At 49.5% G+C, this 26,966-nt stretch overlaps 1 protein-coding gene across 5 annotated transcripts in view; it reads right to left on the bottom strand.

Moving 5' to 3' along the window:
* The window catches only part of CELF6 (CUGBP Elav-like family member 6), a 140,973-nt gene that overhangs the window by 59,817 nt on the left and 54,190 nt on the right, over positions 1-26,966 (bottom strand). The window lies entirely within an intron of this gene.

The following is a 26,966-nucleotide window of genomic DNA, read 5'->3' as shown; positions in this document are numbered from 1 at the left end:
TTGCAGGACTTGCAAGTCAACACAGTGTGTTTACCTGGCTGGCCAGTTTTGTTGGGGCTGTGGACAAAGTCTAGGAGCAAGCTAGATGGAAAGGCTTGGTAACAAAAAAATTAAAATATCGCTTGTATTGGTCTGCTTTCTGATGGCCTCACTGTACACTCTGGTTATTTCAGATTATTCCCCATTCTATATGAGTGGGATAGCTTTGGCAATGGGGTTGGTGTGTGGTATTGGAATGTCATTATTTGGCTCTGTCTCTAATACTTCATCTCTGGCAGTAGCCAACAGGCAAAGATTGTATATGACCAGTTGTGCCCTGTTCTCCATGTGGCTGGGGTGGGGTGGGATGGGGGGCAGGGCAGGAGTCAGGACTATGCCTTTCCCATCTCAAAAGAAATTCTGATCTTTTAAATCTTGTTTTCATTTGGAATTGGACCAAAATGTCAAAAATCTACCACAAAGTGAAATTTTCAAAACATTTCACACTGGGTCAATCACAAGGTTTGGAATCACTTTCAAGCTTCTTAAACAATTAGTGTTGATACAAAGCACAATACATTTTGAACTGAAAGACTGAAACATGATGTTCTGAAAATGAGAAAACATTCTGCTTTGACTCTGCCAAAACGACTTCCTTTTGATGAGAGGCAAGGATTTTTGTGGGTGATATCTTTTATCGGACCAACTACACGGTTGGGATAGACCTAGACAAGCTTTCAAATGCAATGCGTTATTGCACTTGAAAGCTTGTCTAGGTCTATCCCAACCATGCAGTTGGTTCAATAAAAGATATCACGCAAAAAAACTCCTTGCCTCTTGCCTATTTCCTGAATCATCACAGCTACAACTTCACTTTCTTTGGATAATATTTTCTAAACAAATCTGGTCAAAATTAGCATAACACTGCTGCCCCCCCCCCCCGATTTCAGGACACTGAAATGCCAGTTTCCATAGGAAAAATGTTTAGTTGGAAGATTTTGGTGCAGCTCTACTTGGGGTGAATTGCTATTCCTACACACACACACATGCATACACCATGAGGCTCATCTGTCCTGAAGCAAGATATTTTGCTGCTTGATCTCAGCCTGGACAGCTACAAATAAGTCTTCACAAAACGAGATCAAAGAGTGACTTTCCCAGTGCTTGTCTCACTGCATAGGGAAACATTTCAGAGACACTTAACTGCAGACAAGCCTGTGGGTCTATAGCGAACTCTCTCTGGTGAAGGTGAAGTCAAAGATGCCTCAGACCTAAACCTCCTTGCTTTCTTGTTTCTGTGCCCAGGGAGGGCAATATAAAGAGGGTGGTATGTTAAGTAAACAAGGAGCAATGTGGATAAAGGTTAAACAATGGCCATAGAGCCTTAGTTCAACACCAACCCAGGTCTATGGTCATTAGTGCCCCAGGACCTCTAAAGCTGGTCACACATTTTCCAACAACAGTGACTGCTTGATAAACCTGATTTGACAACACGAAAACATGACAGAAATGTGCTTTCAGCCTAATTTTCAACAGAAAACAATCAAAAAGCTTCCTTTTGACTTTTCTATGGTAGAATAAAAAGTATCTGGAAGAATGCCATTGAAATAAAGCGCTTTGACTGTAAAATCATTCTGGTATCATCAAACTGAAACGTACTGGAAGTTTTTGCTCTGCAGGAAGTTTCAACACTTTGTTCTGCTCTGGGATGAAAGGAAAGTGGTGTATGGACTAGGGAGCCTAAACTCCTCTTTCAGCCTACAGAAGCAAGCTGAGTCTGGCAAGGATAGCACAGGTGAGTAGTGGTTGTAAGGACAGCTGCTAAGGAAAGACCATCCAAGGCTAACAGGCCACTTCTGGGCTTCCACCCCCCTTTAAAGAGAAGGACACTGCAGAGAGTAAAGTGGGTCACTTGTAGGAAGAGCAGGAGGTTTCCTTCTTGGAAGGAAAATCAGGTTGTTGGTCTCGGCCAAATGCCTGGGAGGGCATAGCTCAAATGAGCCCCCTCTTTGAAGGGGCTGTGTGTTGGGGTGAAAGGCACCGACAGAGCCGAGAGCTCAGGACTGGACTAGGAGGGTGATGAGATAGGGAGAGGTGCATTGGTATAGCTCAGAGCCATGGGGGAACCTCTCACGGTGCCTGCCTCCTGCCAGTGCTACCTTCCCTTCATGTACTAAGTTATTCCACTCGTCCTGGCCAACCAGTCAGACCATGCGGGGTGAGGTGGAGCACAGCTGGGGGGCAGCGGAGGGCGAGCGGGGAAAGAGAGACAGAGAGACTATTAAGTAACAACAATTGCATTTTTATGATTGACTATCAGAATAACCCACAGTCTCTGGCCATGCCCAAGGGACATAAATAACTTAAACACGATAGAAGTGAGGGTAAATAATGAGAATTTCATGATTATTACCAGCATCTGTCTTCTGCGGCCTGTATGGCCAGGCTGAGCACTAATGGCATTTGACAAAGAAAATAAGGTGCCCTGTCAGAGTGTGGCCAGGAAAATAAATAAATAATGGCAGGAGACGATTAATGCTTTGTCTGTTAAGGCACCGGGAAAATTAGTTAAGGGAATAGGGCTCATATATTGTCTAGTTAAACATAAACCATCTCTATAAGAGCTGGGCTTCTATTGAGCTGTACGATTCGGCCAGGTTTAAATTTCTTTTGACAGCTCCGTGCTCTGGCTTTGCTCTCCACCTCCCAGGCTTTCTTCCTTTGCCTGTCCTTGGACTGCAGGTAACCTCAGATGAGGACCGCGGCGTGTGTCTTAGCAGGGCTTGTCGGAACATGAAGGATATTCTGGCCTGGGGTGACTGTCAGGACGAATAGCTGTTCTGGGCTAACTCCATGCACAGGCAAGCCCTTAATGTGTTGGGCTGGGACTCAGGAGGCCCAGTTCTGCCACAGACGTGCTGTGTGCCCTTGGGCAAGCAGTAGCATTGGGGGGGGGTACCAGCCTCAGGTGTGAACTATGATGGGGCACCAGAAGTCCTTACCATGGTAGGGGCAGCCATCTGGCTATAGGAGATGGGCAAGATAGCACTGCATCTGGGGGATGAGGGGAGTGGGGGACAAGTGGAGTGATGCTCCCCTTCTCCCAGGATTGTTCCTCACAGTAGGTGCTGCCCTGTGCGTAGCAGTATATCTGGGGTGGGGGGAGTAAATGGGGCCTGGGGGGGGGTGTCCCAGGGTTGCTGCTGCCCAACTCTGCCACTGCTGCCCTTCCTCCCCGCTAGTGCTGAATGAGCTCGCTACAGCTCTGTGGGCAAGTGACCTAGCCTCTTCAGTCCCACCTTTATAAAGGGGATAACCACCCTGCCCCCACTTCACACAGGTCTGTAAGGATAAATACATGCAGCTCTGAGAGATAAAGAAATGCCTGCCTGTACCCCCGTCCCCAGCCTCAGAGCTGCATGTGTCATTTGCCTGTACAATGTACCCCCCACCCCCTTGCCAACAGCATGTGTCTTTGTCCTGCAGGTGCGTGTGGACATGCCCAGACAACTGGCCCTCACGGACATCTCTGCAAACGTCCACTGAGAAGGCCCAGCAGTAGGGGACTCCCTGGAGCCTGTGGGGTTGAGTTGGGCTAATGAGTCCCCATGAAGCAGCCACCACAACCGTTGTTTGCTTCATCCTAAATTACGAGAAGGCTCAATGGGCTGCTACTCCAGGAGGTGCCCTGCACTCAGGGCTGCACAGTCCAGCAGGCAGATACTGCTGCTCCTATATCCTGGCTGGACATCTCTCTCCTCCCTTCCAGATCCAGAAAACTTATTTCCAGGGATAAATGCGAACTGGAGGAGTCTCCACCCCCATCCCCAAAGAGTGTACAGCCTGTGACTGCATGTCCAAACTCACCCCATCAGAGGACTGTCTTTGCCAGGAGCTGAAAAGCGATAACACTACAAGAGGCTCTACCCATGCCTCCTCCCTGAGCTCAGCTATGTCTTGCTCTCCCTAGAGGACCTTCTGCATCCCAGTACCCTGGTCCCTCTGGCACACTGATACCCCTTTCTTCCCAGTGATAGTCAGGCTGGAACAATCTAGTGCTGCCTTCTGGCATGGCCAAGCACTGACAGTACTTAGTCTTCACTCCAGATCCTTGGGCATTTTAGTGGAAACGTCCTCCATACTTAGACAGAGATTTAGAGCCTGCTACCCAAAAAGCCATGTGTCAGCCTGCCTGGCAGGGATAAGCAGCATAAATCCTAATTTTTCAAGGCAGCTCTGCCCTTGTCTCCACAGGGCTATGGACGAATTTGCCCCGTGTGCACTATAGTGGGCTAGGGGCCATCAAACAGGGTTTTAAAACATCACCTCCCTCTCCACCCCCCTCCCCACCTCCCCAGTGATGTGACCTGGAGAGGCCAGGGTCTAGATCTGAAGACCAAAGATTCTGATCCAGCAGGGCTAGGGGCAGGCTCCGAGGCTAAAGGGACCAAAGGCTGCTTTTCCTGTAACACAGTATGATACCCTTCGGGGCAGAGAGAAGGCAGGGCTTGATTTGAATGAATACAAAGGGGATTTCTGATTGAGGCTGCTGGGCGCTGACAGACCCTGGGGTATCCTTAGGTGCCCTAATAGTCTCCAAGCCTTCACCAGGCCTTAAATCCCTTAGTAGATGTGGAACAGATAGCAGTGTGGCCTGGACCTCTGATCTTTCCTTCACCAGTCCTTGCACCACTGGTGGAGGAAGAACTGGAGGCATTTGCTGCACAGGAGGAAAGGAGGCAAGCTCCTGTCCAGAAGAGGAGGTGTAGGGTAGTGGTAATGGGAGACTTACTCCTGATGGAGACAGAGGGTGCCAGTTGCCGGCCGGATCCCTTCACATGGGAGGTCTGCTGACTTCTGGGGGCCCTTATCCAGGATGTAATGAAGAGATTTACAAAACTCATCTGGCACTCTGACCACTACCCCATGCTGCTCATCCATGTGGGCATGAATGACATGGCCAGGAGCAACCCTGGGTGGGTAATGAGTGACTACAGGGCTCTGGGGGCTGGGCTCAAGGGGTTGGGGGTGCAGGTGGTTTTCTCTTCCATCCTCCCAGTCTGCCGCCAGGGTCCCTGGAGGGACAGCTGTATTAAGGAGGTCAACTGGAGGCTCAGGAGATGGTGCCACAGTGTGGGTTTTGGATTTTATGATCATGGAACGCTGTTCTGGGATAAAGCTTGTTGCGAAGAGATAGCATCTACCTCACACCAAGGGGGAAGAAACGTTTTTCTTCAAAGATGTCTGACTTGCTGGAGAGGGTTTTACACTAGGTGCATCAGGGAATGGGTGTGCAGAATGCAAGCTGGGGAATATTCAAATAGGAAGGACATAGAGAGTGTGGTCAGGGAGGTGTCAAGAGGCTGGAATGATGTTGGGTCAGTGGGGAACTTGAGGTTACCACTGGGGGACTTAAGTGTCTATATACAAATGCTAGGAGTGTAATAATCAGGAGGAACTGGCACTCCTGATAGCAAATAGGGAATATAATCTCATTGGAATAAGGGAGACCTGGTGGGATGTCATGCATGACTGGGCTGTATACATGGATGGCTACAGGCTGCACAGGATAGATCGGGTAGGAAAGAAGGGAGAAGATGTAGCTCTCTGTAAAAGAGCAGCATGCCTCCTTGGAGACCCAAATTTGTTCGAGACAAAGGTGACTTGAGACCCTGTGGGTCAAGATATGGGGGGCTGCAAAAAAGGGGACTTGATGGTAAGCATCTACTACAAACCTCCACACCAGGAGGAGGAGCCAGATCTGGAATTTTCCAGAGAGGATGAACATTCAAGGGACATGTTTGTTATGAGTGACCTCAATTACTCTGACATCTGCTGGGAGGAGCATTTGGCCAGATCTAACTGGTCACATAGGTTTTTGATATATGTGGAAGAACTTTATTTAGTACAGGAGGTGAATGGGCTGACCAGAGAGGAAAGACTGTTGGATTTTGTTCTAGGTAAAGGGGACAACCTGTTGGGAAATCTGAGGGTTGAGGGTAATCTGGGAGATAGTGATCGTGAGATGATAGAATTCACTATCCATCATAGGGCAGGGAAGTCAGCCAGTAGGGCAGAGGTGCTTGACTTCAGGAAGGCTGACTTCAATAAGCTTAGGAAAATAATGGGAGAGATCCTATGGGAAGAGGTAAAGGAGGGGAAGGGAGTTCAGGAAGGGTTGTCATTCCTCAAAGGAATGATCCTCAGAATGCAGAAAAGGTCCATTCCTGGTAAAGCTGGTAAAGGGGCCAGGAAGCCCTCTTGGCTTACCACAAGAGTCAAGTGCTTAAAAAAGAAAGAGGAGGATTATGGACAGTCAAAACAAGGGGTAGTCACCAAGGAGGAATACACAAGTATAGCCCATATATGTAGGGAGAGGATAAGGAAAGCAAGGGTGGTGACCGAGATCAGGTTGGTGACTGAAATCAACAACCATAAGAAGTTCTTGTTTAGGTATATAGGGAGCAGGTGGAAGACCAAGGGAAATGTGGGGCCCTTGCAGAATAGGATGGGACAGCTGATAACAGACAGTCAGGAGAAAGCTGAACTTATTAATGAATACTTTGCATCAGTGTTCCTGCATAAAAATGGTGGTCACTCACCTGGTCAGATACTAGACTGATGGGGGAAGGGGATGATTGCCAACAAATGGTCAGTGTCAAACTGGTAAGGGAGCAGTTGGAGTGGCTGAATGTCTTCAGGTAGGGAGGACCAGATGGACTATACCTGAGAGTGATGAGGGAATTGGCTGGAGTCACTGTGGGACCATTGGTGAAGGTATTTGAAGATTTGTGGTGTTCAGGAGAGATCCCAGAAGACTGGAAAAGGGCCAATGTGGTGCCAATCTTAAAAAAGGGGAGGAGGAAAGATCCAGGAAAATACAGGCTGGTTATTTTGACCTCAATACTGGTTAACATTTTGGGGAAAACAGTATCAAGAAGTTTATTTGTGAGAGACTGGCAGAAGGCATGATGCTGAGCAACATCCAACATGGTTTTGTTGCGGACAGGTTATATCTGACCAACCTAATCTCCTTCTATGATCAAGTAAAGAACTGCTTGGATGTGGGAAATGTGGCTGATGTCATATACTTGGATTTTTAAAAGGATTTTGATATGGTCTCCCATGACACTCTTAAGAAAAAAAACTGAGGAATTGTGGGCTGGCAAAGTCCACAGTCAGGGGGCTTAGGAATTGGTTAAGGGGTCAAACCTAGACAGTGTTAGTGGACAGGTCTGTATAGTCTTGTCAGGAGGTGGCCAGGGGTGTCCCATAGCATTTGATTCTTTGTTCCATGCCGTTCAATATCTCTATCAATAATTTAGATGAGGATGTGGAAGGCATGCTGGCCACATTTGCAGACAATACTAAGTTATGGGGAAAAGTAGTTATGTTAGGAGGTAGAATGTGGCTCCATGCAGACCTGGACAAGCTGGAAAGGTGGGCAGAGCAGAATCAGATACAGTTCAATAAGGATAAATGCAAAGTGCTTTATCTGGGGAGAAGTAACCAGAGAAGTTCACCAGAGTGCCCCAAGGGATGACTAGGTCAAACAGTCACAAACTCCTGCAAGACCGCTTCAGGCTGGACATAAGGAAGAATTTCTTTACTGTCCGAGTCCCCAAGGTCTGGAACAGTCTGCCATCGGAGGTGGTTCAAGCACCTACATTGAACACCTTCAAGAGTAAATTGGATGCTTATCTTGCTGGGATCCTATGACCCCAGCTGACTTCCTGCCCCTGGGGCGGGGGGCTGGACTCAGTGATCTCCCGAGGTCCCTTCCAGCCCTGATGTCTATGAAATCTATGAAATCTATGAAACATAAATATAGGTTAGGAGGAGATGTCCTGGCTAGCATGATGGCTAAAAGGGACCTTGAGGTTATGATTGAACAGGATGAACATGAGCTGCTAGTGTGATGCTGTAGTCAACAGAGCTAACAGCATACTTGGATGCATTAGCCAGTGTGTTGTGAGCAGGGCTAAGGAAGTGAGACTTCCTCTCTATACAGCATTGGTAAGACCCCAGCTGGAGTACTGTGTCCAGTTCTGGGCACCGCACTTCAAAAATGCATGGAGAATCTTGAAAGGGTCCAGAGAAGGTCCACAAGAATGATTAAGGGCCTGGAGGACAAACCTTGAGGAAAAACAAAGGGATCTGGGACTGTTCAACCTGAGGAAGAGAAGACTGAGGGGTGGCTTGGTGGCTATCTATAAGTATGTAAGGGGTGAATATCAGGAGCTGGGGGAGAACCTGTTCGCTAGGGTGCCCCAGGGGAGGACCAGGAGCAATGGCCATAAACTGTTAGAGGATGGCTTCAAGTTGGATGCAAGGAAGAACTTTATGGTAAAGGTGACCAATATCTGGAACAGACTTCCCAAGGAACTGGTGTAATCCCCAACCTTGGAAGTCATCAAGGACACTGGACAGACACCTTGCTAGGATCATGTGATCTTAGCAGTATTCTTGCCCAGAGGAGGGGAGTTGGACTTGATGATCTTTCAAGGTCCCTTCCAGCCCTTAATCTCTATGATTCTAGGATGCGCCGTGCTGTGTGTTGGAGCCCAGTGGAAGCAGCTAGCTTGCACTCTCCTTCCTATTGATTTTTAATCCCTCACCAATTACATTCTGTAAGTGGGTAATTTATTTCCTGGGTCCCTCTGGGATGCGCCAGAGGTTGCGCTTGCACCAGCTGAGTCGTGTTTAATAACTGCATCTCACTTTGAATACAGTTATACGCCCTGCTATAGAGACTGAACACACACCTCTGCCATGCCAGGGATGCCTGGTTTGGCTGGAAATACTGGTGCTCTCCCACCTGCCCACCTCAGTGTCTCCTCCTCTGAGGCGCAGGTTCCCTCCCCTTCATAGGGGAAAGCAGGATCACCAGTATCCGTCTGAGGCGCAGATGCCTTGTTTGAGAGGAGGCGGGACAAAGCTGACATTCATCTTGTCCTGGCTCTTGCTGATGCTGCAGCACTCTGAGCTAGGGGAGTGGGCTGTCCTCTCGCAGGCTGTATAGTGCAGAGAACAACAAGGCCCTGGCTGGGGTGGGCCTGCCAGGCAAGACTGCAAAAGTACAGATGGAGAAACTGAGGTATGGCCCAGAGAAGAGGACAGCAGTGGGAAATGGGAATCTTGTGGCTTCCTGACACCTGGTGCAGAGCCTTACTAGCCAGAGCCTTCTTCCTCCCAAGGCCAGGACCTCTTCCAAGGTCTCACTCTCTGCTCTCATAGCCCAGTTTCACACCCCACTAACCCTACATCACCAGAATGGTGCCTGCTGTCTACCACCTAAAGCAGAGGATCAGAGATGTGGCCCCAAGCAAACTCCAGAACCCCATGCCCTCCGAGCACCCGCATACACCCCTACTCTAACTACTTCACTGCAGTACTGGTGCCAGAGTGTGCTTGGAGCTAATGGCCAGCACTAGTTTCCCTGCCTCATGCTGCTGCAGAGCCCTCCCGATGGCATGGGAATAGGTAATGCCTGGCCTTAAATTAGCTCCCGGCTTTTATTTTTAAACTCCGCTCTGGTGCGATCGCTAAATATGCTCCTTTCACAAGCTGCATATGGCCGTAAATTTAAATCCGTACTATTACAGGCCTCTATCCTAGTTATAAATTAAGCTGGTGGCATGTGGAGTGTGTGTTGTGCTGTGCATTCAGTTAAGAGGACAGTCTCCTCCTGCATTATAAATAGCACCATGACTTGGCCTGGGGATCACTGCTCAGGAGGGGAGGAACAAGACATCCACTGTACTTCGCTTCTGATCCTTTTCTCAGCCTGTTTCTCACTAGTCATGTGGGAAGACAACAGTGTCACCAGCCCCTTGTCACCTGGAACTGCAGAAAAGCAAGCAAGGGATAGGGCTCAGCTCCATCTTTGCCCCTGACAACTGCACTAAGGGAGAATCCCCTTCTGTTGTCTGCAGTATGGGGCATATGCCACTGCGAGCTGGATGGTAAATGGAAAACAGCATTTTCCCTCAATGCATTCCTGTGGGAATGTCCCAAGTGGCTCTCACCACGACTGAATGTGTATCCAGCTGCAGGCTGTGGAGGTTTGGTTGGGAGAGAAACCTGGGTCCTGCCAGCTTTACTAGCCATGAGTTTGCCTTCCTCTCCACTGGTCCACAGAACTGGGGCCTACTGAACTAACAGTGAGTGCTGCTGGGTGGGACAGACTGGTCTCATCAGCAGTGAACCCCACCTGGTCTTCCAGGTGACCAGCCCTCGGAGACACTATCTAGCTGATTTCATAGATTTCATAGATTTCATAGACATTAGGGCTGGAAGGAACCTCGGGACATAGAGATTCCTAGGTCATCAAGTCCAGCCCCCTGCCCAAAGGGCAGGAAGTCAGCTGGGGTCATAGGATCCCAGCAAGATAAGCATCCAATTTACTCTTGAAGGTGTTCAATGTAGGTGCATGAACCACCTCCGCTGGCAGACTGTTCCAGACCTTGGGGGCTCGGACAGTAAAGAAATTCTTCCTTATGTCCAGCCTAAAACGGTCTTGCAGGAGTTTGTGACCGTTCGACCTCATCATCCCTTGGGGCGCTCTGGTGAACAAACGTTCCCCCAGATCCTGGTGGTCACCCCTGATAAACTTATAGGTGGCCATCAGATCACCCCTGAGCCTGCGCTTTTCCAGGCTAAAGAGTCCCATGGCTCTCAGCCTGTCATCGTAAGATCTGTTTTCCTGACCTCTGATCATGCGCGTGGCTCTCCTCTGGACTCTCTCAAGCTTCTCCACATCCTTTTTGAATTGTGGAGCCCAAAACTGGACGCAGTACTCCAGCTGCGGCCTCACCAAGGCCGAGTACAAGGGGAGAATGACGTCCCGGGATTTGCTTGAGAAGCATCTATGGATGCAAGCCAGTGTTTTGGTCACTTTATTAGCCGCAGCATCGCATTGCAGGCTCATGTTCATCTTGTGGTCAATGATGACCCCCAAGTCTCTTTCTTCTGTAGTGCTATCCAGCGTAGCACTGCCGAGCCTATAAGGAAGCTGCAGGTTTTTCCTCCCAAGGTGGAGAACCTTGCATTTTTCGGTGTTAAACACCATGAGGTTCTCGTCTGCCCATTTGCTGAGCTTGTCCAGGTCAGCCTGGATCACCCGCCTATCTTCTGGCGTGGATGCTTTGCCCCAAAGTTTGGTGTCATCGGTGAACTTGGCCAGTCCACTCCTGACTCCAATGTCCACATCATTAATGAAGATGTTGAACAGGATGGGTCCCAGGACAGAGCCTTGAGGGACCCCACTGGGTCACAGGGCACCACGATGAGTGACTGCCATCGATTACAACCCTCGGGGTCTGACCACAGAGCCAGTTTCCCAGCCAGCGGATCGTGGTGGAGCCAAGGCCACAACTGGCCAGTTTGGCCAAGAGGTGATCATGGGATACCAGATCAAAAGCTTTTTTGAAGTCAAGATATATGACATCAATCTCTTCTCCCTTGTCCAGGTGATAGGTCACCTGGTCATAGAAGGAAATGAGATTGGTCAAACAAGACCTACCTGCAACAAACCCGTGCTGGCTATCCCTTAGGATGTTAGCCTGGGCCAGTCCATCAAGGATGGCCTTCTTAATAAACTTTTCTAAGATCTTCCCCAGGATAGAAGTCAGGCTAATGGGCCTGTAGTTAGCCGGATCCACTCTCCTCCCTTTCTTGAAGATCGGCACCACATTGGCCTTCTTCCAGTCTTCGGGTACTACACCAGAGCACCAGGAGTTTTCAAAGATCCGTGCCAGGGGCTGGGCTATGACGCTCGCCAGCTCCTTGAGTACCCTGGGGTGCAGATTGTCAGGGCCGTCTATTCTAATTTCCATTTTAGTGAGGCCACAGACCCAGGACAGCTGGAAAGGCAAACCCAACAGCCTCGGGTGGGCACAGGAGAACCAAGTGGCAGTGCTCATGTGGCAGTCACCATGGGCTAGTGAACACAGCACTGGTGCAGAGGACAGGAGACCTGGTTTCTATTGCAGTCTCTGTCCCTGACCAGCTGGGGGTCCTCATCACCACTGGGGGCTCTAGCCCTACCTCTATCAAAAGAGGTCTGGGAATGTGGTGTGGAGGTGCTGCCTGTTTAGAATGCAAGCTCTCCAAGGAAGGAGCTGTTGACCAGCATTTGCCAGTACAACACCTACTGCACAGTGAGGGCCTCATTTAGGATGCAGCTGCTAGGTGCCAGTGCAGTACAGGCAACAGCTGCTGGGATTAGAGGTTCCTAGGTCATAACACTGCAAGGGAACATTGGGATCATCTACTCTGACCTTAACAGGGAAGTGAAACTTGACAAGGCCACAAAGCCTAGCATAGCAGGGCAGGACTTTCATGAAAAGGGGCTTTTGCCTTGAAAAATATGAAAGGCCAAATTTCTGAATATTCTGGTGCAAGCAGCTCATCTGAAGTTCCTGAAACCAAAGCAAAATGCCTAGGGTTGGAGGATTCACTCAAAAGCATCCACCTTGGATGTTTGCATTTCCACATGAGCAGGCAAAGTTTTCTACGGCATCTGATCATTTTTGCAAAACCTCAAAGACACGCAAAACTTCAAATGCTGTGGTTTTCTGATTTAGTCACCAATGCTGTCCATGCACAGCAAAACGCCGCAAAGCAAAGAAATAGCCCCAGCAGACATGTTATTTGTTATATTGCTTTTCCTCCAAGAATCAAACTCAAGGGAAGACATTTTATTTTAAATTCAATTGGCCAAATGCTAAGCCCCAGTCTGCCTGGTTTGGGATTTCCTGTAGAATAACTGAACTGGGTGCCAGGAAATCCAGATGAATAAATAGACGTTAAGCAAACACATAAGCCTTGTAACATCAACAGCATCAGAGCATTTCTTGCAGAACTGTAAAGGGCTTGAATGAGACATACTGTATGAGTACAGTATGTAAACACTCTAACATCGTCTTATGAGAATGGTTCCTATCCCCAAACCTGACTGGGAGCTCACCCCACCGCTCCAGTCCTCGTGTTACATACGTAGCTCTGCCAAATCCCCCCAGCTTCTATCCACAGCCCCAGTCTGGATGGTCCCACTACTGAAATGCCAGTGCTCCATCAGTCTTGACCCCCACCTCCTCTCATCTACTATACATGTTGCATAGCATCTAAGAACCAACTGTGATCTAGGCCGCATTGTGGTGTGTGCTATGTATGGTGCACACAACAAAACAGCACCCCTGAGCAGACTGTCAGAGTTGACCTGAGGATGACAACTCCATTTTGCAACAAATCATGAGGTTTCATTCAGCACTGGAACAAAAGCCAAAGCTTTCCAAGTGTTTTTCTGAAATGGAAGAGTGTCAAAATGTCCCTTTTCTGCTAAAAAAAAGTCAACTTTTCAATTCTGTGCATTCTCTCTCACCCAAGTGACCAGACAGCCCTTGATCTCAGAAACCTTCCTGGGAAAACCCTGACAAAACTCCTGAGCCTCCATGAAATATTTCACTTCTGACAGAAAAACCCAGCACATTTCAAGAAAAAAACATTTGACCAGCTCTACTTACAATGGACGTACACAGTTAGAGACAACAACTAGCAAGAGCCTAATGGGACAAAGTGGTCCCTGAACAATAGACAGTATCTATGTACTGGGAAATAAATGGGCCTTATATCAAATCTGAGAGGCAAAATCAGTTCCCACTGCCCCTGCTCAGTGCATCCCTCCTCACCCAGGTGTTTTCACCCACTCTCACTGATGGGACATCCAACTTCTGATTTTGCCCCAGCAGTCCTTTGTTGAGCAGCTGCAGACATCACAACCTTACAAAGCAGCCTGCTGCTTAAAGAGCATCAGTGATGTGCAGCCTGGTGCAGCTTGTTTACTTACATGACATATAGCAGTCCTTGAACACAGATGATCCTGAATGGTGAGTACAGGCTATTGCCTTTCTTAGGAACTTTAGCCCAAACACCAAAATCTGGTTTCCCAGAGTGCAATTTTGCCTCAAGAATCAGAAAAATCAAGCTAAATGGCAAACTCTCCTGCTATTTATTCCAGTTCCTTTCAAAAAGACTTGAGCATTGCAAAACTACCAACAGGACAACGGTTCTTCCAAGACGGAACAGTTCACAAACAGAAACTGGGGGTTCTGCATGGCAGGGGTTGCCTACCCCTGCCATACAGTGTCAGTTGGCCTTTCAACTTCCTGATCCCTGGTGTAAAGCTCTACTAGCTAAATCCCTCTTCCTTCCAAGGCCTCATTCTTTCTCAGTTGCAAGCAGGACACTGTGGAGACAGCGTGTCATGCCTGGATCATCCCTAAGCATGCCCTACTCGCACACTCTAAACTGTCAGTCCAGGGCTGTTCCCAGTGGCTGCTCTTGAGACTTGGCGTGGTTAAGAGCAGCCATTGGAGACGAGCCTGGAGCAGCCTTCCAGATGCATTTCTGGGGTCAGAGTGTGTCAGCAGAAGAGGGTGCACAGGGCCTGCTCAGGACTGGCCTCAAGGGGATACACGGCGTAAACATGTCTTTAGCATCATGTGAAAGCATATGTGCACCCTTCACAAGGTGTGGCACCCATGTGCTACAGTATGTTTATGTGTGGGTTAGTGTAGTGCCTTTGTTCATGACCTGTATGTGCAGTTGTGCCTGATATATTCACCATGTGCATGCCAAAGGCTTGTATAAAATATGTGTGTATATATGTATTGCTTATTGTCCATAACATGTATATGGGCAAGCATCAGTGTAACTCTCAGATGTTCCTCATTAGAAAGATGCCACTCACCCATTTATGGGATTTTGCATTTGCTCTTGTAATTCATTGCCATTGGGAATGTGGAGCTGTGCAGATGAGCTGATGCAGTTCATTATCTGTGCTACAGAATCCAATCTGGGAGCTCTAAAACTTCTGCTTCTGGGGCTGCTGACTCACCCTATACACACTGCTTCCTCAGTCTGATACACGTGTAGGCAATCGCACATTCATGCAGCACATGTGTGATACACACATCTCTGTGGAGTAAGGAATGTACTGGTCTGTCCAGCACGTGGATGCAAGGTCCACGGGTAGCTTGGTATCTAGTAGGGCTGCTTGAAACAGCACCATTTCATTTCGACTTCCGTTTTGATGGGACAGCGTTTCGTTTCAAGTTTCATTTTGTTTTGAAAGCACTGTTCTGTTTTGTTCCAATGTTTTGCCCATAGGCTATAATAGGGAAGCACGAAACTGCATATAATTTTGTCATTTTGTGTCTGATTCAGATGAAACGTGCAGGGATAGTAGCCCCTTCTGAGGCCATGAAGCATACCAAGTATCAAGGAGATGGGTGCAGGGGTTTCTGGGAAAATGCACCTCAAGATGCTGACAAGCAAAACTCATGACTTGGGTAACACCTTGTGTGTTAAGGCGTGCCCTCACTGGTGCTGGGGCCTCTACATGACATGGTAGTGTGCCCCAATGAGGTCTCCTCCTCCCGTTTAGCCTCAGTCCGGTCCACTACTTTAAATGACAACAGGTAAAATAATAACTTAGTGAGCAGCTGCACAGTAGTACCAGTAGTATCTCAGGCAGCCAAACTGTCACAGACTAGAGCCTTTCTTTCCTCTCCTGCAGGGGCTGCTTCTGCAGCAGCTGACAGAGAACTCTCCCTGCCAGCCCTGGGACTTAGATGTGCCTAGGGCCCTGCAGCCTTCTGGTCAGGTGCTAGTGGTGTTGGTCTAAGGACATGGCACTGGCAGACAAGGTCCTTTGGGTCAATCTAATCTGGAATCTTTTAGCAGACCAACTGAATAGTTAGAGAAATATATTTTAGCAAGCTTTTGGGTTGAAAAGCCCTTTGTCAGGCTGAGGAAGCACCTGCAGTTGGTGCGTGTGTGCTTGTAAATTCAAACAAGCACTGAACCTGGCTAACCTCATCACCAGAAGCCAACTTCCCACAGCCCAAAACACAGTGAATGGATCAAGGCCATGCTATGGCAAGACATACAAAACCTGCCAACAATAACTCCAGTATGGAGATATCTTCACAATACTATACATATCTCCATCAGGGCACTAAGTGGAGACACCAAACCACAACACCAAGATCCCTCTTAGCTGAGCTGGTAGGGAGCCGCGCTCCCGAGCCGCGCAAACAGGCGCGGTCTGTAAGATCGCGCCGGCGTTCGCGCCGGAGGGGGAGCAGGAGGGGCCGAGAGACCGACTCTTGTTAGCGCGGGCCAGAGGACCCGAACTCAGCTAGGAACTCCTACGATGGTGTCGACACGGAGTGCTGCCAGGGCCCCTGCCCGGGGGGTGTGGCCTTCCCGGGGCTTGTCTGAGACCTCCACCCAGACGGAGCCCGCGGGGGGGCTGGCATCCCCCAACCCCCTGGCCTGCGGGAGCTGCCCAGCAAGGCCTGGGGGGGCAGGGACTGGAGACACCTGTCCTGCAGGCGCCCGCCTTAGGGCCCTGGAAGCGCAGGTGAGGGAGCTCCAGGAGGGGGTTAGCAGGCTGAGGGGAATCAGGGAGACAGAGGAAGAAACTGACAGCTATTTTCTTTCCCTGCAGGGTTGTATGACCAAGGAGGATGCACCTCAAGATGAGCCCTCCACTGCTAAGTGGCAGATGGTCACCTCCCGTGCCAGGGCTGCTCGAGACATGGCAACACCAGTTCCTACAGTCCGGCTGGAGAACAGGTACAAAGCCCTGGCAGCCTTGGAGGAGGAGGACGGAGAGGACGAAACCGGGGAGGAGGCAACTCCATGCACACCGCGCCCCATGCAAGCCGAAGGAGGCAAGAAGGCCAGGAGGAAGAAGCGTTGCGTGATCGTCATTGGTGACTCCATCCTGAGAGGTACGGAGGGCCCTATCTGTCGCCGGGACTCCTCGGCACGCGAGGTATACTGCCTACCTGGAGCGAGGATTCAGGATGTGAAAGGGATGCTCCAGACCGTAATCCAGCCCACCGATTATTACCCCATGGTCCTAGTCCATGTGGGTACTAACGATGCGGCCAGGAGGAGCCCTGATCGCCTGATGGAGGACTACCACGCTCTGGGGTGCGTGCTGAGGGAGATGGGCACACAGGTGGTTTTCTCTTCTATCCTGCCAGTGAGTGGATGAGGTAGACGGCATGAAACGTGCATCGCAGAAACCAACTGGCGGCTACAGGAATGGTGCTTCGAGGAGGGCTTTGGCTTCCTCAGCCAGGACCGGCACATCATGACGAGAGACATGCTGGGGTGGGACAGGCTCCACCTTTCCCCTAAAGGTAAGCGTGTGTTCTCTTCTAGGTTGGCGGACCTCCTCCGGCGGGCTTTAAACTAGGCTCGTCGGGGGAAGGGGAAGATGAGGGCAGAGGAAATATCAGACTGCCAGACCAAACAGCACCCACAACTACAGCCCAGCCCAGACTGATGAGCGAAGCAATCAAACAGGTAAGAGAGAGGGGCCAGGGCAATGTTGGGACTAGGGGGTCAGTACACACACCCACAGGAGGCCTCAAATGCCTCTACACAAATGCTCGTAGTATGGGCAACAAGCAGGAGGAACTCACCCTCCTGCTGGCTCACACCAGCCCGGACATAGTGGGGATTACGGAAACGTGGTGGGATGAAACGCATGATTGGGCGGTCAATGTCAAGGGCTATAGGCTGTACAGGAGGGACAGGATAGGAAAGAGAGGTGGGGACGTGGCGCTCTATATTAAGGAGGAATACACATCCTCGTTAATTAGCAAGGAGCCAGGGGAGGGGCACTCTGAAGTGCTTTGGGTTAGAGTACAAGGCAGTCGAGGGGAAAGGGACTTAACGGTGGGAGTCTACTACAGACCTCCCAACCAGGGAGAAGAGCTTCACCAGGAATTCTTGGGTCAGCTCACAGAGGTGGTGAAGGCTAAGGATGTGGTTGTCATGGGGGACCTGAACTTCCCGGACATCTGCTGGGAAGAGCAGTCAGCCAGGTCTGAACGCTCCCGCAGGTTCTTGGCCAGAGTGCAGGACCTCCATCTAACCCAGGAGGTGCACAGCCCCACCAAGGGGGCCGCCTTGTTGGACCTAGTGCTGGCCACAGGTGATGACCTGGTGAGGGGGCTGCGAGTGCTCGACCACCTGGGCGACAGCGATCATCGCTTGCTGGAATTCACCATCCAGCGCAAGGTGGGAAAGGCATGCAGTAAGGCAGCGGCCCTAGATTTTAGGAGGGCAGACTTCAACGAGCTAACGAGGATAGTTGGAGAAGTGCTGAGGTCCCGGGGGGGAGGGGAGCCAGGTGTCCAAGGAGAGTGATCGCTCCTTAAGGAGACGATCCTCCAAGCCCAAAGGAAGGTAATCCCAACGAGGATCAAAGGGAGCAGGAGGGCACAAGAGCCTCTGTGGCTCACCAAAAGCATCCGGGAATGTTTCCTTGCTAAAAAGGAGGCTTATACCCAGTGGAAAGATGGGGTCTTCACCAGGGAGGACTATTCTGTAGTTGCTCGGGGATGTAGGGGGGCAGTTAGGAAGGCCAAGGTGGAGATGGAACTGGGACTAGCTTCCCAGATTAAGGACAATAAGAAGTCTTTTTTTAAATGCGTAGGGGGTAAAAAGAAGGTCCCGGGTAATGTGGGGCCCTTGCAGGACGACATGGGTAACTTGGTCGTCACACCAGACGGCAAAGCTAACATGTTTAACGATTTCTTTGCCTCCGTCTTCTTAAGTAGGGACCAGAACAGCCACCTCCCTGCTGGGCCCCCCTCGGGCCCCGGGAGAGGCACACCTGGACCACGGGTTAGCGAGGATTTAGTTAGGGAGCTTCTGGAGGGGTTGGACGTATTCAAGTCAGCCGGCCCGGATGATCTCCACCCTAGAGTTCTAAAGGAACTGGTGGAGGTCATTGCAAGTCCCCTGGCATGGCTGTCCGAGCACTCGTGGTGCTCTGGTGAGGTACCGGAGGACTGGAAGAGGGCCAACGTGGTCCCCATCTTCAAAAAAGGCAGGAAGGAGGACCTGGGAAACTATAGGCCAGTTAGTCTCACCTCGATCCTAGGCAAGCTGTTCGAGAAAATTATGCTGGCACACATCCAGGAGGGGCCAGCAGGAGACTGCATGCTTAGGGGCAACCAACATGGGTTCATCAGTGGAAGGTCCTGTCAGACCAACCTGGTGGCCTTTTACGATCAGATCACCAGATCATTAGACGCAGGGGTAGCAGTGGATATAATCTTCGGACTTCTGGAAGGCTTTTGACACTGTCTCTCACCCTGTTCTCATTAAGAAACTGGGGGGCTGTGGTGTAGACACCCACACAGTCAAATGGGTCGCCAACTGGCGGGAGGGCCGCACCCAGAGGGTGGTAGTGGATGGGTCCTTCTCAACCTGGAAGGATGTGGGCAGTGGGGTCCCCCAGGGCTCGGTCCTCGGGCCCACACTGTTCAACATCTTCATCAGCGATTTGGATGAGGGGGTAAAAAGCACCCTGTTCAAATTTGCTGATGACACGAAGATGTGGGGGGACGTGGGTACACTGGAAGGATGCAACAGGCTACAATCAGACTTAGACAGGTTACAAGGGTGGGCGGACGAGAATAGGATGGGTTTCAACACAGACAAGTGCAAGGTGATGCACCTTGGGAGGAACAACCGGCACCATACCTGCAGGTTGGGGAACTCCCCTCTTATCAGCATGGAGGCGGAAAGGGATCAGGAGGTCATCATTGACTCCAAGATGAACATGGGCCGGCAGTGTGGAGAGGCAGTCAGGAAGGCCAACCGCACCTTGGCATGCATCCACAGATGCATCTCGAGCAGGCCCAAGGAGGTGATCCTCCCCCTCTATGCGGCACTGGTCAGGCCGCAGCTGGAGTACTGCATCCAGTTCTGGGCGCTGCACTTCAAGAGGGATGTTGACAGCATGGAGAGGGTCCAGAGGAGGCCACTCGCATGATCAGGGGACAGCAGGGCAGGCCCTACGAGGAGAGGCTGAGGGACCTGAACCTGTTCAGCCTCCACAAGAGAAGGCTGAGGGGGGATCTTGTGGCCTGTTATAAACTAGTCAGGGGGGATCAGCAGGCATTGGGGAAGTCACTGTTTCCCTGAGCACCGCCAGGAGTGACCAGGAATAACGGTCACAAGCTGGCAGAGGGCAGATTTAGGTTAGATATCAGGAGGCGCTACTTCACAGTCAGGGCGGCTAGGGTCTGGAACCAGCTTCCAAGAGAAGTGGTGCAGGCTCCTACCCTGGGGGTGTTTAAGAGGAGGTTAGATGAACATCTTGCTGGGGTCATTTGACCCCAGTATTATTTCCTGCCATGGCAGGGGGTCGGACTAGATGATCTGCTCAGGTCCCTTCCGACCCTACAAACTATGAAACTATGCGTCAGAATGGGTACACACTGAAAATCTACCAAAGACAACAACAGAACACCACCTGTCTCTAATCTCTCAGGCCTGATCCTCAAAGGCAATTTACAAACTACTTTTCACAGATGAGCCTATGAACTGCACTTCATCAGCCTCCTAGGTACAGAAACTGTGTGTCTCGGTTTGGTGGGGGGGGGGGAGGACTTACACCTCTCCCTCTACCCCCTCTTCCGCCCCTCTCTAAAGGCTTGCCAGCTGCCTTTCCACTATGCTTCATGGTGTGTTTCATAGTATCGTGTTTTTATTAAAATTTATAAATGTCTCTGCATTCCTATAATTCCATAGTGTAATATGCCACGAGACGTAAATGTATAGAAAGAAAAATATATGTAGCTGCCTTTCTATATAAACTCTATAGCGTAATATGCCACAAGATATAAATGTATCGAAATAAAAATATATAAATGTATCTGCCTTCCTATATAAATTCGATAGTGTAATATCCAATATAATTATGAAATTGAAAAGAATAAATCAATGAATATAATAAAATAAAACAGTCTAGAAAGAAAGCAAAAGGTATTGTGGAATCCCACTTGCAAGGCTAGCAAGTAGGAAATCAAATCAATGGTAGTAGTAGCCTTTGTTGTCTAATGCTCCTGAGCTGCTGGAAGATAGCTCACTAACTTTCAGACCCCAAGGCAGAAAGCAGGCCAGTTAAACAATGCTGCCTTTTATGCTGTTTTTCCATCCCTCCCCCAGAGCACTGGGATTGGAAGGCACCTCAGGGAAGGATCACAGTCACTGGCCAGCTACACAGTCAATATGAGAATACTCTTTTCCCCTCCCTCTTCTTACTTTCTGTTTCCCTGTGGGCAAACCCAGCTTGAGCTTCAAAACTTGAAACATTTCAAAACTTTCGAAACATTTCAACTGCCCTCATTTCATTTCGAGGCTGTTTCAAAGCCCTTCATTTCATTTCAAAGTCACTTCCATTTCAAGCTCAAAACGAGTCAAAACAGCATCAAAACAAAACAGCTGGTGAAATTTCACACAGCTCTACTATCTAGCATGACTGATGTGTAGTATACATATGTAGAGGACTGCATGCATGAGTATCATAGTATGGAGGTTGGCTGAGCATACTGTATTGATGCCTCTGTGAGTAGGTGTGCAGTGAAGGCTATGTATGCCATAGGTATGTATTTGCATCGCTCAAGCACAAAAACTTGGTGAACATCTACGAGAATTACGAGCATAATACAAACAGCCTCTCTCCAGACACTGAAAGCTACAGCTGAGCTTCTGGCTGGGGACTTGACCTGGAAGAAATGAGATTCGCTTCAAAGGCAAGTGGAAAGGGGCTGAGCTTGGAGATTCAGGTTGGCTGGTCTGAGCCATACAGGGAGCACCAGCCCAGACATGCCCTGCCCACGTCAGATCCCCAGAACCACGATGGCAAATGAACCAGATATCTTGATCAATACAATGTAAAATTACTATGAGCCAAGTTGTTGGCTGGTGTATATCAACAGAACACCACCAAAAATACTGGAGCCGCACTGCTGATTTATGCCAGCCTGCAAGGGTGGGAGATGGCGGGATGAGGAGACTGGCCTGTGACCTTCAGTGTAGTCACTTCAGGTTTACACTGGCTGTACCTGGATGTCAGTTCAGGACATCCCACAGAGTTACCCGTTGTTTCCACAGCTGTAAGTGCAGAGTCCGGCTTGACAGGCTTACACCTGTGTAAGTCAGGAAGGACAACTCTCAAGCCAGTGGAGTTCCTATGGGGTAAAACCAATGAAGGAAGGGAGTTAGGATCTTGTGGTCATCACCCACCAGTCATGAGTCCACTAGTTGTGCCTGGGTGTTCCAGCTGGAAGTGTGCACAGGAAATGGGCTTTCTGGACCAGATCTTCAGCTGGTCTAAATCACCACTGGCCATGGGGCTGCCTGGATGCTCAGCAGTGAAAAATCCAGCTCATATTTGGAAAAAGTGGAGAAAATAACTCAAGGGAGCAGGGGAGGGGGAGAGCAGCAGAGAGTGTGCAGGATGAAGAGAGAGAAGCACGGAGAGAAAAACCCACAGCACAGCTGCATAACACAGTTCAGCCAATCACAGCTAGATGGCTCTGGCAGCCCCTCGCTCCCAGTTTGGAAGGAGAAGAAAAACTCCCGTTGAAATGTGCTGTCCAGAAGAGCTCATCCACCCCTGCCATTGCAGCCACCTGGCCTGAGACACTGCTAGAGTCTGGGGTAGAAGAAGCTGAAAACCGATGTGCCATAACTGACTCTAATGAGCGCGAGCGGGGTAAATCTCAGTTCGTCTCCCCAGTGTCCCCCACCAATGGATTAGCTAGGTTCTGCTCAAAAGGGAAAACAAACAGATTGTGTTTAGATAACAGCCATTTTCTATCAGGCGTCATCAGGATCAATCAGGCAGGCCAAGGGAAACACAACCCAATCGAAGGGATGCGCAGTCATGGGAGCTAATTTGATGGCCTTACAGGGGCTCACCTGGGAAGGGGAGAGGTGCAGTCACCTTTGGAAGGGCTGGCAGTAGCTCAGGTGCAGTCTGCCCACCAGCAAACACAACCCTGTCAGCCCCTTGTAGAAGTAGTGCGGTAGGTGACACAATAGGTGTTGCTCTCCCTTCTGAGACTTCCCTTAATGGTAAACTGTTTGAGGCAGGGAATGAGTCCTTTGTGTCTGTATAGTGCCTAGCATACTTGGGAACAGATCCCAACCAGGCTTCTGGGTGCCACTGCATAACAAAGAGTAAAAATGAGGAATACTGCAGCCCCAACCCAGTCCTCAGCCTGGTGGAAAGGGGCACTGTGTCACTGGAGCTGCGGGTTTTCAGAGGAGGTATAAAAATGAAGTATGGAGGCCATGAACAACTGTCGGCCTAGTGCTCCAACACATGGGAGACCCAAGCGTGACCTGTGGGCCTAGTCACTCTGGGGAAGTGTTGTGGATGTAGCTTGCCAGCTCACAGGGCGGGTACTTTGATGAGGGTCAGTCTGGGGTGACATCTCCAGGCAAACTAGGGAATAGCATTGATGGGTCCTTGGCTAGAGGAGAGGCAACATGCCTGTAGATGCTCTACACCATGACACCCTTCCATGGCTGCCCCAGGGTAGCAATGGGTATCCCGTAAAATCCGGCTCAGATGTTCCAGGGCCTGTGTTTGTCAGGATTTTGGCATGATGGAGAAGCGGGTGGAGGAAGGGGGTGGTGTGGGCACTGTAGGCCTCTCAATTTATTAACATCAGACTGCTTCAGCTTCATGCCTCTCTTTCTCCATGCATATCCCTCCCCCCAACCCTTCAGCTTGGCAATGCCAAAGCCACCAGGGAGCTTTTTTTGTCTTAATTAATTAGGGTTTTTATTAAACAGCAGTTACCTAGGAACAGAAGTAGGAGGGCTGCACACAGCCCAGAGTGATAAACAGTAATCTGCATCATACAGACAGCCTGAGTGAGCCCGGCCTGCTTCCAAAAGCAGGAGACCGCAGTAAGCAGGAGCCACCACCCACAGCAACGCATGGTTCTTTGAAAACAGATTCCATTTCCCCACGACCCTCACATGAATGCCCTACAAGAGCCAGCCCTTCCCTTCTCTTCCCTTCCCAAGATGCAGCTGTTCCTCAACCAGCTGCACTACATCTGGAGGCAGCAGCAGGTCCCACATCCACTGGGAGGGAGACACTTCTCACTTCCCTGACAGAAAGCCAGTCTCCCATATAACCCAAGCTCCATCTTCTCCCACAGCTTGTGCCCAGCAAAGGGCAGTGGGCGATTTTAGAGTGGCCTGAGAATGACAGCTCCATTCCCCTTCTTTCTGCAGTCGCAGCTCTGGATCAGAGAGAAACGGAGCAGCATAAAAAGGGCTCCAGAGAGACCCACAATCTGGTGCAATGGAGTTGTTAAAGTCATTTCTATAGACTCCAATTGTTCTTTCCCAGTGCATTTCTATTGGACTTTTCAAAACTGTTGATTTCTTTCATCCTTAGATTCTGAATAAACAGCAACTGAGGGTACATCCATACTGGTATTTAGGATCAACCTGGAGGTCTCTTTCTCTGAGCTGCCATTTTCCACATATGCTATTCTTTGTAACCTGCATCAAAGTCAGCCACCTTGTGCTGCTTATTTCTCAAGCAAGGCACAAAGCTGTATCCCATGTTCCCACGTGGAGCCCTTCTAGCAATAAGTCTGTAGATCACTGGTTTGTCTTTCTGGGCTTGTTTTGTACAGGGGTCATAAAGAAAGGAAGGGACCATGCAGAAAGGCCAGAAGTCAAGAACAGGAAATCCTTGGACTGATGCTTGAGGACTTCCTATGATTAAGCTCTGCATACTGGGAGAGGGATCCTATTACAGTGCAGGGAGGGAAGGGTGAGGAGCAAAAAGGACATGATTGACCCCAGACCCTGAAGTTCAGCAGATCCCCGGGGGTGAGCTTGGATTATACATGGGGTTTGTAGTGTAGATGGTCAAGGAGTATGGGTTAAGGATGACTTTAGAATAACCACTGGGGTAGATATCACTTGAATCAGTATGGGGTTTTTTTTACTTTAATTCTTTCTTAGCTCAAAATCTTAAGTTATGTTCCTATGATAAAACCAAACTAAATAAACACATGGCTAAAATCAGGCTCATACCCTTGTGAGCCAGTCTGTAACATCTTGTAGCCATTCCTCTGGGATGTATAACTGCACCGAGGACACCACAGGAAATATGCAAGAGGTAAGGATTTTTGTGAGTAATACTTTTTCTTGGACCAACTGTATGGTTGCGCTAGAGACAAGCTTTAGGGTGCCACAATACCCTTCCTCAGATGCTATGTTACCCCAAACCTTGTCTAAAGCTCTCCCAACCATGCAGTTGGGCTAATAAAAGGTATCTCCCACGAGCATCTTTGCCCCTCACACCATTGGTCAGCATACCCGCAGCAATGCCCATCTGCAGTCTTTGTATACATGCTTCTATGTAACCCATGCAAATGCACAGACTTGACAGAAACATGGACCCCTTCTGCCCAAATAGACATAGACATGTCCTCAGACACATGGACAACGGATCTGGCGTGTAGGTTCACAGTCACACACCCAGCTGTACAAATGCCTTCATCTTGGCAATGGGAGAGGAGCTCTCAACTTTGGGGGCAGTAGAGGAACTCAAAGCATGAGGCACAGCCCTTTAGTCTTCCTGGGGTTTTGAAAAGCAGCATTACCTTTTCTACCAGAGATCAAAAGGACCTTTCCCTGCTCCACCATCAGAATAAAACCCCCCAGGTGTTCACCCCAGTAACTCCGCTTTCAGTCGCAGTGGCAATACCCCAGACCATCACTCTCCTAACAAGAGTCCCCTTGGGAGCCTCTCCCAATCTGAGTTTCTTTTGTCATGTCTGACCTGTTGTGGCCAAGCTAGACCAATAAAGAGCATTATAAGGCACTGGAACATCATCCTGTCTCTTCCTCCTAAGCAAGACTCTAAGTGGCCAATATGCATTTCAGAGCCCTGCTGATATGTGAGGTACCAGGCTACTTGCCCAGGACACAAGCTGAACAATTCAAAGACTGACAATCTGTGTCTGTGGTTTTTCCACAGAAAATTGGAACATCTAGAACAAAAGACATTTCCCCTCAATTTTAAGAGAGGCCTTTTTTCTGTCAAATGATTTCTCCTGAGATATTTTGACCATCTCTACATGCGAACATGGTGGCATGGAGTTCATGCCTCTAGGGATGGAAGTGCTTAATATCACCACACAGAGGACAGATGGGGGCTCCAGGCCTTTCCTAAGCTTCACGAATAGACACACATCTCTGCCAGGTCTTCTCTAACTCAGACACTTCTCCAGGGTACAGCATCTTAGAAAACAGGGCTGGAAAGGACCTCAAGAGGTCCTCTAGGCTAGCTCAAGGCAGGCTCAGTTTCACCCAAACCAAACCAGACAGATATCTGTCTAACCTTTTTTAAAGCCTTCAGTGAAGAGGATTCCACATGCTTCCCAGGTAATCTATTCAAGCATTTAACCAGGCTTACAGTGAGAAAGCTTTTCCTGATATCTGACCTAGGACAAGTACTATTATACCACTAGAGATGGGGAACTGATGCAATGGGCCCAGATCCTCAAAAATAGTTAGGGCACTAACTCCCTTTAAAATCATAAGAATTAGGAATGTAATACAGTTGTGTATCTGGCCCAAAGATCACACAAAAAGTCTGCAGCAGAAGTTGGAATTGAACTTTAGTTTTCCCGCTTCCAAACCCTGGGACCATTGCTCTTCTCCAAGTACTCCTCTGATCCTTTGGATATTCTCCAATCCTAGTGGAGAAGTTGTCATCCTCTTGGGAAGGGTGGAAGGCCCAGTCTGTTCATCAAGGCAGCATTCAGCTCTGTTGGAATTGCTTGGATGAGGGACACAGCAGCAAAGCTGTGGAGTGGTCTTTTGCTTGGGTAGTAATTGCATTTGATACAGAGGCTGGAACGGGCTCATCAATCAATGGGGAACCAAGCCAAGGCCAAGTTCTTATTGATCCCTATGCCATTTATCTCTGCATTTGCTGTGCATCAAACACCATAATCACAGCTCCCTGACATTTGGGGAAGAGGAATTGGGTCTAACTGAAGGCTGAAGTGACAGACGCACCTTAGATCAACCCTGATATCCCCTGCCCTTTATGATTC

The sequence above is a fragment of the Crocodylus siamensis genome, chromosome 15, assembly GCF_052110815.1.
Source record: "Crocodylus siamensis isolate JL-2025a chromosome 15, ASM5211081v1, whole genome shotgun sequence".
NCBI lineage: Eukaryota > Metazoa > Chordata > Crocodylia > Crocodylidae > Crocodylus > Crocodylus siamensis.
The sequence above is the reverse complement of the archived record's forward strand: the minus strand, read 5'-3'. Positions and strand labels throughout refer to the sequence as shown.